Raw genomic sequence first — 12,543 nt, forward strand, 5'->3', positions numbered from 1 at the left:
ACAGGTCTTGGTCACATTGGGGAATCGACTTCTCGATTTTACCATACGAATCATCATTCAAAGTCTCTCCACAGGTCTTGGTAACATTGGGGAATCGACTCCTGGACTTTACCATACGAATCATCATTCAAAGTCTCTCCACAGGTCTTGGTCACATTGGAGAATCCACTCCTCGATTTTACCATACGAATCATCATTCAAAGTCTCTCCACAGGTCTTGGTAACATTGGGGAATCCACTCCAGGACTTCACTGGCAGGAACCTTCGGTTGTAGGCTCTCCACAGGTCTTGGTAACATTGGGGAATCCATTCCTCGATTTTACCATACGAATCATCATTAAAAGTCTCTCCACAGGTCTTGGTAACATTGGAGAATTGACTCCAGGACTTCACTGGCAGGAACCTTCGGTTGTAGGCTTTGTACCTTTCCTGATTTCTTGTTTTGCTTCATTTTGAATCTGATCACAACTTCCACGCAGCTTACGCCAAGATTTTCGTAAAGTGAAAGGTTTCAATACCTCCAATGAATCAGCATCTTCCACGTTAAAGGATTTTGTCGTTTCGAATCTGTTAAAACCTTTTTCGAATTGATATAAAGCTTCTTTAACCATTTGGTAAGTTCCTGATCCGTTAGTTGGATAATTGGTGTATCATTTGGTGGTAAGAAGACAGATTTGATGTTTCTTTTCAGTAATTTTTCCTCGGTTTGATGTGGTGGTGCGTCATCGACCAGCAACTCAGCACGAACTGGAAAATGTTTTTGATTCCAGTCCTCAATTATGGACCCAGATATCGAGGTTCCTTTTGTACTTTCTTGGCAAAACCTCTTCCACAATGCGTTGTCAAGCAGGTCAATGTTTTGCTTGCTATCAACATATTTAAAGATTTCTACTCTACTAAAGATAGAACCAGTTGGAGATTGATTGAACACAGTTCAGAAAACGGAAAACCACAAAAAACTCTTCAAATTTAATATAGCAGGTGAAAATTATAGAGAGAAACTTGTCCTGAAATACTAATTTTTTTTTAAAATCAGACAACGCTGCACGAATGGGAAACAACGACGTAGTTGAGCGATTCCAAGTGTCTAAGTTCCGCCAAATTACTTGTATTTTATATTAATATGATTTTTAAGAATCATATAATTATCCAGTCAACTTCTATGCGTTAATATCGTACACTGACCGTTCCTAATGGGAATCAACGTCGTAATCAAGCGATTCCAAGTGTCTAAATTCCGCCAAATTACTTGTATTTTATATTAATATGATTTTTAAGAATCATATAATTATCCAGTCAACTTCTATTCCTTAATATTGTACACTGACCGTTCCTAATGGGAATCAACGTCGTAATCAAGCGATTCCAAGTGTCTAAGTTCCCACAAATTACTTTTATTTTATATTAATATGATTTTTAAGAATCATATAATTATTCAGTCAACTTCTATTCCTTAATATTGTACACTGACCGTTCCTAATGGGAATCAACGTCGTAATCAAGCGATTCCAAGTGTCTAAGTTCCCACAAATTACTTTTATTTTATATTAATATGATTTTTTGAGAATCATATAATTATCCAGTCAACTTCTATGCGTTAATATTGTACACTGACCGTTCCTAATGGGAATCAACGTCGTAGTTGAGCGATTCCAAGTGTCTAAGTTCCCCCAAATTACTTGTATTTTATATTAATATGATTTTTAAGAATCATATAATTATCCAGTCAACTTCTATGCGTTAATATCGTACACTGACCGTTCCTAATGGGAATCAACGTCGTAATCAAGCGATTCCAAGTGTCTAAGTTCCCACAAATTACTTTTATTTTATATTAATATGATTTTTAAGAATCATATAATTATTCAGTCAACTTCTATTCCTTAATATTGTACACTGACCGTTCCTAATGGGAATCAACGTCGTAATCAAGCGATTCCAAGTGTCTAAGTTCCCACAAATTACTTTTATTTTATATTAATATGATTTTTAAGAATCATATAATTATCCACTTAACTTCTATGCGTTAATATTGTACACTGACCATTTCTAATGGGAAACAACGACGTAGTTGAGCGATTCCAAGTGTCTAAGTTCCCACAAATTACTTTTATTTTATATTAATATGACTTTTAAGAATCATATAATTATCCAGTCAACTTCTATGCGTTAATATCGTACACTGACCGTTCCTAATGGGAATCAACGTCGTAATCAAGCGATTCCAAGTGTCTAAGTTCCCACAAATTACTTTTATTTTATATTAATATGACTTTTAAGAATCATATAATTATTCAGTCAACTTCTATTCCTTAATATTGTACACTGACCGTTCCTAATGGGAATCCAAGTCGTAATCAAGCGATTCCAAGTGTCTAAGTTCCCACAAATTACTTTTATTTTATATTAATATGATTTTTAAGAATCATATAATTATTCAGTCAACTTCTATTCCTTAATATTGTACACTGACCGTTCCTAATGGGAATCAACGTCGTAATCAAGCGATTCCAAGTGTCTAAGTTCCCACAAATTACTTTTATTTTATATTAATATGATTTTTAAGAATCATATAATTATCCACTTAACTTCTATGCGTTAATATTGTACACTGACCATTTCTAATGGGAAACAACGACGTAGTTGAGCGATTCCAAGTGTCTAAGTTCCCACAAATTACTTTTATTTTATATTAATATGACTTTTAAGAATCATATAATTATCCAGTCAACTTCTATGCGTTAATATCGTACACTGACCGTTCCTAATGGGAATCAACGTCGTAATCAAGCGATTCCAAGTGTCTAAGTTCCCACAAATTACTTTTATTTTATATTAATATGACTTTTAAGAATCATATAATTATTCAGTCAACTTCTATTCCTTAATATTGTACACTGACCGTTCCTAATGGGAATCCAAGTCGTAATCAAGCGATTCCAAGTGTCTAAGTTCCCACAAATTACTTTTATTTTATATTAATATGATTTTTAAGAATCATATAATTATCCACTTAACTTCTATGCGTTAATATTGTACACTGACCGTTCCTAATGGGAATCAACGTCGTAATCAAGCGATTCCAAGTGTCTAAGTTCCCACAAATTACTTTTATTTTATATTAATATGATTTTTAAGAATCATATAATTATCCACTTAACTTCTATGCGTTAATATTGTACACTGACCATTTCTAATGGGAAACAACGACGTAGTTGAGCGATTCCAAGTGTCTAAGTTCCCACAAATTACTTTTATTTTATATTAATATGACTTTTAAGAATCATATAATTATCCAGTCAACTTCTATGCGTTAATATCGTACACTGACCGTTCCTAATGGGAATCAACGTCGTAATCAAGCGATTCCAAGTGTCTAAGTTCCCACAAATTACTTTTATTTTATATTAATATGATTTTTAAGAATCATATAATTATCCACTTAACTTCTATGCGTTAATATTGTACACTGACCATTTCTAATGGGAAACAACGACGTAGTTGAGCGATTCCAAGTGTCTAAGTTCCCACAAATTACTTTTATTTTATATTAATATGACTTTTAAGAATCATATAATTATCCAGTCAACTTCTATGCGTTAATATCGTACACTGACCGTTCCTAATGGGAATCAACGTCGTAATCAAGCGATTCCAAGTGTCTAAGTTCCCACAAATTACTTTTATTTTATATTAATATGACTTTTAAGAATCATATAATTATTCAGTCAACTTCTATTCCTTAATATTGTACACTGACCGTTCCTAATGGGAATCCAAGTCGTAATCAAGCGATTCCAAGTGTCTAAGTTCCCACAAATTACTTTTATTTTATATTAATATGATTTTTAAGAATCATATAATTATCCACTTAACTTCTATGCGTTAATATTGTACACTGACCGTTCCTAATGGGAATCAACGTCGTAATCAAGCGATTCCAAGTGTCTAAGTTCCCACAAATTACTTTTATTTTATATTAATATGATTTTTAAGAATCATATAATTATCCACTTAACTTCTATGCGTTAATATTGTACACTGACCATTTCTAATGGGAAACAACGACGTAGTTGAGCGATTCCAAGTGTCTAAGTTCCCACAAATTACTTTTATTTTATATTAATATGACTTTTAAGAATCATATAATTATCCAGTCAACTTCTATGCGTTAATATCGTACACTGACCGTTCCTAATGGGAATCAACGTCGTAATCAAGCGATTCCAAGTGTCTAAGTTCCCACAAATTACTTTTATTTTATATTAATATGATTTTTAAGAATCATATAATTATCCACTTAACTTCTATGCGTTAATATTGTACACTGACCATTTCTAATGGGAAACAACGACGTAGTTGAGCGATTCCAAGTGTCTAAGTTCCCACAAATTACTTTTATTTTATATTAATATGACTTTTAAGAATCATATAATTATCCAGTCAACTTCTATGCGTTAATATCGTACACTGACCGTTCCTAATGGGAATCAACGTCGTAATCAAGCGATTCCAAGTGTCTAAGTTCCCACAAATTACTTTTATTTTATATTAATATGACTTTTAAGAATCATATAATTATTCAGTCAACTTCTATTCCTTAATATTGTACACTGACCGTTCCTAATGGGAATCCAAGTCGTAATCAAGCGATTCCAAGTGTCTAAGTTCCCACAAATTACTTTTATTTTATATTAATATGATTTTTAAGAATCATATAATTATCCACTTAACTTCTATGCGTTAATATTGTACACTGACCGTTCCTAATGGGAATCAACGTCGTAATCAAGCGATTCCAAGTGTCTAAGTTCCCACAAATTACTTTTATTTTATATTAATATGATTTTTAAGAATCATATAATTATCCACTTAACTTCTATGCGTTAATATTGTACACTGACCATTTCTAATGGGAAACAACGACGTAGTTGAGCGATTCCAAGTGTCTAAGTTCCCACAAATTACTTTTATTTTATATTAATATGACTTTTAAGAATCATATAATTATCCAGTCAACTTCTATGCGTTAATATCGTACACTGACCGTTCCTAATGGGAATCAACGTCGTAATCAAGCGATTCCAAGTGTCTAAGTTCCCACAAATTACTTTTATTTTATATTAATATGATTTTTAAGAATCATATAATTATCCACTTAACTTCTATGCGTTAATATTGTACACTGACCGTTCCTAATGGGAATCAACGTCGTAATCAAGCGATTCCAAGTGTCTAAGTTCCCACAAATTACTTTTATTTTATATTAATATGATTTTTAAGAATCATATAATTATCCACTTAACTTCTATGCGTTAATATTGTACACTGACCATTTCTAATGGGAAACAACGACGTAGTTGAGCGATTCCAAGTGTCTAAGTTCCCACAAATTACTTTTATTTTATATTAATATGACTTTTAAGAATCATATAATTATCCAGTCAACTTCTATGCGTTAATATCGTACACTGACCGTTCCTAATGGGAATCAACGTCGTAATCAAGCGATTCCAAGTGTCTAAGTTCCCACAAATTACTTTTATTTTATATTAATATGATTTTTAAGAATCATATAATTATCCACTTAACTTCTATGCGTTAATATTGTACACTGACCGTTCCTAATGGGAATCAACGTCGTAATCAAGCGATTCCAAGTGTCTAAGTTCCCACAAATTACTTTTATTTTATATTAATATGATTTTTAAGAATCATATAATTATCCACTTAACTTCTATGCGTTAATATTGTACACTGACCATTTCTAATGGGAAACAACGACGTAGTTGAGCGATTCCAAGTGTCTAAGTTCCCACAAATTACTTTTATTTTATATTAATATGACTTTTAAGAATCATATAATTATCCAGTCAACTTCTATGCGTTAATATCGTACACTGACCGTTCCTAATGGGAATCAACGTCGTAATCAAGCGATTCCAAGTGTCTAAGTTCCCACAAATTACTTTTATTTTATATTAATATGATTTTTAAGAATCATATAATTATCCACTTAACTTCTATGCGTTAATATTGTACACTGACCGTTCCTAATGGGAATCAACGTCGTAATCAAGCGATTCCAAGTGTCTAAGTTCCCACAAATTACTTTTATTTTATATTAATATGATTTTTAAGAATCATATAATTATCCACTTAACTTCTATGCGTTAATATTGTACACTGACCATTTCTAATGGGAAACAACGACGTAGTTGAGCGATTCCAAGTGTCTAAGTTCCCACAAATTACTTTTATTTTATATTAATATGACTTTTAAGAATCATATAATTATCCAGTCAACTTCTATGCGTTAATATCGTACACTGACCGTTCCTAATGGGAATCAACGTCGTAATCAAGCGATTCCAAGTGTCTAAGTTCCCACAAATTACTTTTATTTTATATTAATATGACTTTTAAGAATCATATAATTATTCAGTCAACTTCTATTCCTTAATATTGTACACTGACCGTTCCTAATGGGAATCCAAGTCGTAATCAAGCGATTCCAAGTGTCAAGTTCCCACAAATTACTTTTATTTTATATTAATATGATTTTTAAGAATCATATAATTATTCAGTCAACTTCTATTCCTTAATATTGTACACTGACCGTTCCTAATGGGAATCAACGTCGTAATCAAGCGATTCCAAGTGTCTAAGTTCCCACAAATTACTTTTATTTTATATTAATATGACTTTTAAGAATCATATAATTATTCAGTCAACTTCTATTCCTTAATATTGTACACTGACCGTTCCTAATGGGAATCCAAGTCGTAATCAAGCGATTCCAAGTGTCTAAGTTCCCACAAATTACTTTTATTTTATATTAATATGATTTTTAAGAATCATATAATTATTCAGTCAACTTCTATTCCTTAATATTGTACACTGACCGTTCCTAATGGGAATCAACGTCGTAATCAAGCGATTCCAAGTGTCTAAGTTCCCACAAATTACTTTTATTTTATATTAATATGATTTTTAAGAATCATATAATTATTCAGTCAACTTCTATTCCTTAATATTGTACACTGACCGTTTCTAATGGGAATCAACGTCGTAGTTGAGCGATTCCAAGTGTCTAAGTTCCCACAAATTACTTTTATTTTATATTAATATGATTTTTAAGAATCATATAATTATCCACTTAACTTCTATGCGTTAATATTGTACACTGACCGTTCCTAATGGGAATCAACGTCGTAGTTGAGCGATTCCAAGTGTCTAAGTTCCCACAAATTACTTTTATTTTATATTAATATGACTTTTAAGAATCATATAATTATCCAGTCAACTTCTATGCGTTAATATCGTACACTGACCGTTCCTAATGGGAATCAACGTCGTAGTTGAGCGATTCCAAGTGTCTAAGTTCCCCCAAATTACTTGTATTTTATATTAATATGATTTTTAAGAATCATATAATTATCCAGTCAACTTCTATGCGTTAATATTGTACACTGACCGTTCCTAATGGGAATCAACGTCGTAGTTGAGCGATTCCAAGTGTCTAAGTTCCCCCAAATTACTTGTATTTTATATTAATATGATTTTTAAGAATCATATAATTATCCAGTCAACTTCTATGCGTTAATATCGTACACTGACCGTTCCTAATGGGAATCAACGTCGTAGTTGAGCGATTCCAAGTGTCTAAGTTCCCCCAAATTACTTGTATTTTATATTAATATGATTTTTAAGAATCATATAATTATCCAGTCAACTTCTATGCGTTAATATCGTACACTGACCGTTCCTAATGGGAATCAACGTCGTAGTTGAGCGATTCCAAGTGTCTAAGTTCCCCCAAATTACTTGTATTTTATATTAATATGATTTTTAAGAATCATATAATTATCCAGTCAACTTCTATTCCTTAATATTGTACACTGACCATTTCTAATGGGAAACAACGACGTAGTTGAGCGATTCCAAGTGTCTAAGTTCCCACAAATTACTTTTATTTTATATTAATATGACTTTTAAGAATCATATAATTATCCACTTAACTTCTATGCGTTAATATTGTACACTGACCGTTCCTAATGGGAATCAACGTCGTAGTTGAGCGATTCCAAGTGTCTAAGTTCCCCCAAATTACTTGTATTTTATATTAATATGATTTTTAAGAATCATATAATTATCCAGTCAACTTCTATTCCTTAATATTGTACACTGACCATTTCTAATGGGAAACAACGACGTAGTTGAGCGATTCCAAGTGTCTAAGTTCCCACAAATTACTTTTATTTTATATTAATATGACTTTTAAGAATCATATAATTATCCACTTAACTTCTATGCGTTAATATTGTACACTGACCGTTCCTAATGGGAATCAACGTCGTAGTTGAGCGATTCCAAGTGTCTAAGTTCCCCCAAATTACTTGTATTTTATATTAATATGATTTTTAAGAATCATATAATTATCCAGTCAACTTCTATTCCTTAATATTGTACACTGACCGTTCCTAATGGGAATCAACGTCGTAATCAAGCGATTCCAAGTGTCTAAGTTCCCACAAATTACTTTTATTTTATATTAATATGACTTTTAAGAATCATATAATTATTCAGTCAACTTCTATTCCTTAATATTGTACACTGACCGTTCCTAATGGGAATCCAAGTCGTAATCAAGCGATTCCAAGTGTCTAAGTTCCCACAAATTACTTTTATTTTATATTAATATGATTTTTAAGAATCATATAATTATTCAGTCAACTTCTATTCCTTAATATTGTACACTGACCGTTCCTAATGGGAATCAACGTCGTAATCAAGCGATTCCAAGTGTCTAAGTTCCCACAAATTACTTTTATTTTATATTAATATGATTTTTAAGAATCATATAATTATTCAGTCAACTTCTATTCCTTAATATTGTACACTGACCGTTTCTAATGGGAATCAACGTCGTAGTTGAGCGATTCCAAGTGTCTAAGTTCCCACAAATTACTTTTATTTTATATTAATATGATTTTTAAGAATCATATAATTATCCACTTAACTTCTATGCGTTAATATTGTACACTGACCGTTCCTAATGGGAATCAACGTCGTAGTTGAGCGATTCCAAGTGTCTAAGTTCCCACAAATTACTTTTATTTTATATTAATATGACTTTTAAGAATCATATAATTATCCAGTCAACTTCTATGCGTTAATATCGTACACTGACCGTTCCTAATGGGAATCAACGTCGTAGTTGAGCGATTCCAAGTGTCTAAGTTCCCCCAAATTACTTGTATTTTATATTAATATGATTTTTAAGAATCATATAATTATCCAGTCAACTTCTATGCGTTAATATTGTACACTGACCGTTCCTAATGGGAATCAACGTCGTAGTTGAGCGATTCCAAGTGTCTAAGTTCCCCCAAATTACTTGTATTTTATATTAATATGATTTTTAAGAATCATATAATTATCCAGTCAACTTCTATGCGTTAATATCGTACACTGACCGTTCCTAATGGGAATCAACGTCGTAGTTGAGCGATTCCAAGTGTCTAAGTTCCCCCAAATTACTTGTATTTTATATTAATATGATTTTTAAGAATCATATAATTATCCAGTCAACTTCTATGCGTTAATATCGTACACTGACCGTTCCTAATGGGAATCAACGTCGTAGTTGAGCGATTCCAAGTGTCTAAGTTCCCCCAAATTACTTGTATTTTATATTAATATGATTTTTAAGAATCATATAATTATCCAGTCAACTTCTATTCCTTAATATTGTACACTGACCATTTCTAATGGGAAACAACGACGTAGTTGAGCGATTCCAAGTGTCTAAGTTCCCACAAATTACTTTTATTTTATATTAATATGACTTTTAAGAATCATATAATTATCCACTTAACTTCTATGCGTTAATATTGTACACTGACCGTTCCTAATGGGAATCAACGTCGTAGTTGAGCGATTCCAAGTGTCTAAGTTCCCCCAAATTACTTGTATTTTATATTAATATGATTTTTAAGAATCATATAATTATCCAGTCAACTTCTATTCCTTAATATTGTACACTGACCATTTCTAATGGGAAACAACGACGTAGTTGAGCGATTCCAAGTGTCTAAGTTCCCACAAATTACTTTTATTTTATATTAATATGACTTTTAAGAATCATATAATTATCCACTTAACTTCTATGCGTTAATATTGTACACTGACCGTTCCTAATGGGAATCAACGTCGTAGTTGAGTGATTCCAAGTGTCTAAGTTCCCCCAAATTACTTGTATTTTATATTAATATGATTTTTAAGAATCATATAATTATCCAGTCAACTTCTATGCGTTAATATCGTACACTGACCGTTCCTAATGGGAATCAACGTCGTAGTTGAGCGATTCCAAGTGTCTAAGTTCCCCCAAATTACTTGTATTTTATATTAATATGATTTTTAAGAATCATATAATTATCCAGTCAACTTCTATGCGTTAATATTGTACACTGACCGTTCCTAATGGGAATCAACGTCGTAGTTGAGCGATTCCAAGTGTCTAAGTTCCCCCAAATTACTTGTATTTTATATTAATATGATTTTTAAGAATCATATAATTATCCAGTCAACTTCTATGCGTTAATATCGTACACTGACCGTTCCTAATGGGAATCAACGTCGTAGTTGAGCGATTCCAAGTGTCTAAGTTCCCCCAAATTACTTGTATTTTATATTAATATGATTTTTAAGAATCATATAATTATCCAGTCAACTTCTATTCCTTAATATTGTACACTGACCGTTCCTAATGGGAATCAACGTCGTAATCAAGCGATTCCAAGTGTCTAAGTTCCCACAAATTACTTTTATTTTATATTAATATGATTTTTAAGAATCATATAATTATTCAGTCAACTTCTATTCCTTAATATTGTACACTGACCGTTCCTAATGGGAATCAACGTCGTAGTTGAGCGATTCCAAGTGTCTAAGTTCCCACAAATTACTTTTATTTTATATTAATATGATTTTTAAGAATCATATAATTATCCACTTAACTTCTATGCGTTAATATTGTACACTGACCGTTCCTAATGGGAATCAACGTCGTAGTTGAGCGATTCCAAGTGTCTAAGTTCCCACAAATTACTTTTATTTTATATTAATATGACTTTTAAGAATCATATAATTATCCAGTCAACTTCTATGCGTTAATATTGTACACTGACCATTTCTAATGGGAAACAACGACGTAGTTGAGCGATTCCAAGTGTCTAAGTTCCCCCAAATTACTTGTATTTTATATTAATATGATTTTTAAGAATCATATAATTATCCAGTCAACTTCTATTCCTTAATATTGTACACTGACCATTTCTAATGGGAAACAACGACGTAGTTGAGCGATTCCAAGTGTCTAAGTTCCCACAAATTACTTTTATTTTATATTAATATGACTTTTAAGAATCATATAATTATCCACTTAACTTCTATGCGTTAATATTGTACACTGACCGTTCCTAATGGGAATCAACGTCGTAGTTGAGCGATTCCAAGTGTCTAAGTTCCCCCAAATTACTTGTATTTTATATTAATATGATTTTTAAGAATCATATAATTATCCAGTCAACTTCTATGCGTTAATATCGTACACTGACCGTTCCTAATGGGAATCAACGTCGTAGTTGAGCGATTCCAAGTGTCTAAGTTCCCCCAAATTACTTGTATTTTATATTAATATGATTTTTAAGAATCATATAATTATCCAGTCAACTTCTATGCGTTAATATCGTACACTGACCGTTCCTAATGGGAATCAACGTCGTAGTTGAGCGATTCCAAGTGTCTAAGTTCCCCCAAATTACTTGTATTTTATATTAATATGATTTTTAAGAATCATATAATTATCCAGTCAACTTCTATGCGTTAATATCGTACACTGACCGTTCCTAATGGGAATCAACGTCGTAGTTGAGCGATTCCAAGTGTCTAAGTTCCCCCAAATTACTTGTATTTTATATTAATATGATTTTTAAGAATCATATAATTATCCAGTCAACTTCTATGCGTTAATATCGTACACTGACCGTTCCTAATGGGAATCAACGTCGTAGTTGAGCGATTCCAAGTGTCTAAGTTCCCCCAAATTACTTGTATTTTATATTAATATGATTTTTAAGAATCATATAATTATCCAGTCAACTTCTATGCGTTAATATTGTACACTGACCGTTCCTAATGGGAATCAACGTCGTAGTTGAGCGATTCCAAGTGTCTAAGTTCCCCCAAATTACTTGTATTTTATATTAATATGATTTTTAAGAATCATATAATTATCCAGTCAACTTCTATGCGTTAATATCGTACACTGACCGTTCCTAATGGGAATCAACGTCGTAGTTGAGCGATTCCAAGTGTCTAAGTTCCCCCAAATTACTTGTATTTTATATTAATATGATTTTTAAGAATCATATAATTATCCAGTCAACTTCTATGCGTTAATATTGTACACTGACCATTTCTAATGGGAAACAACGACGTAGTTGAGCGATTCCAAGTGTCTAAGTTCCCACAAAT

This window comes from Diorhabda sublineata, chromosome 1 (assembly GCF_026230105.1).
Source record: "Diorhabda sublineata isolate icDioSubl1.1 chromosome 1, icDioSubl1.1, whole genome shotgun sequence".
NCBI classification, from domain to species: Eukaryota; Metazoa; Arthropoda; class Insecta; order Coleoptera; family Chrysomelidae; genus Diorhabda; species Diorhabda sublineata.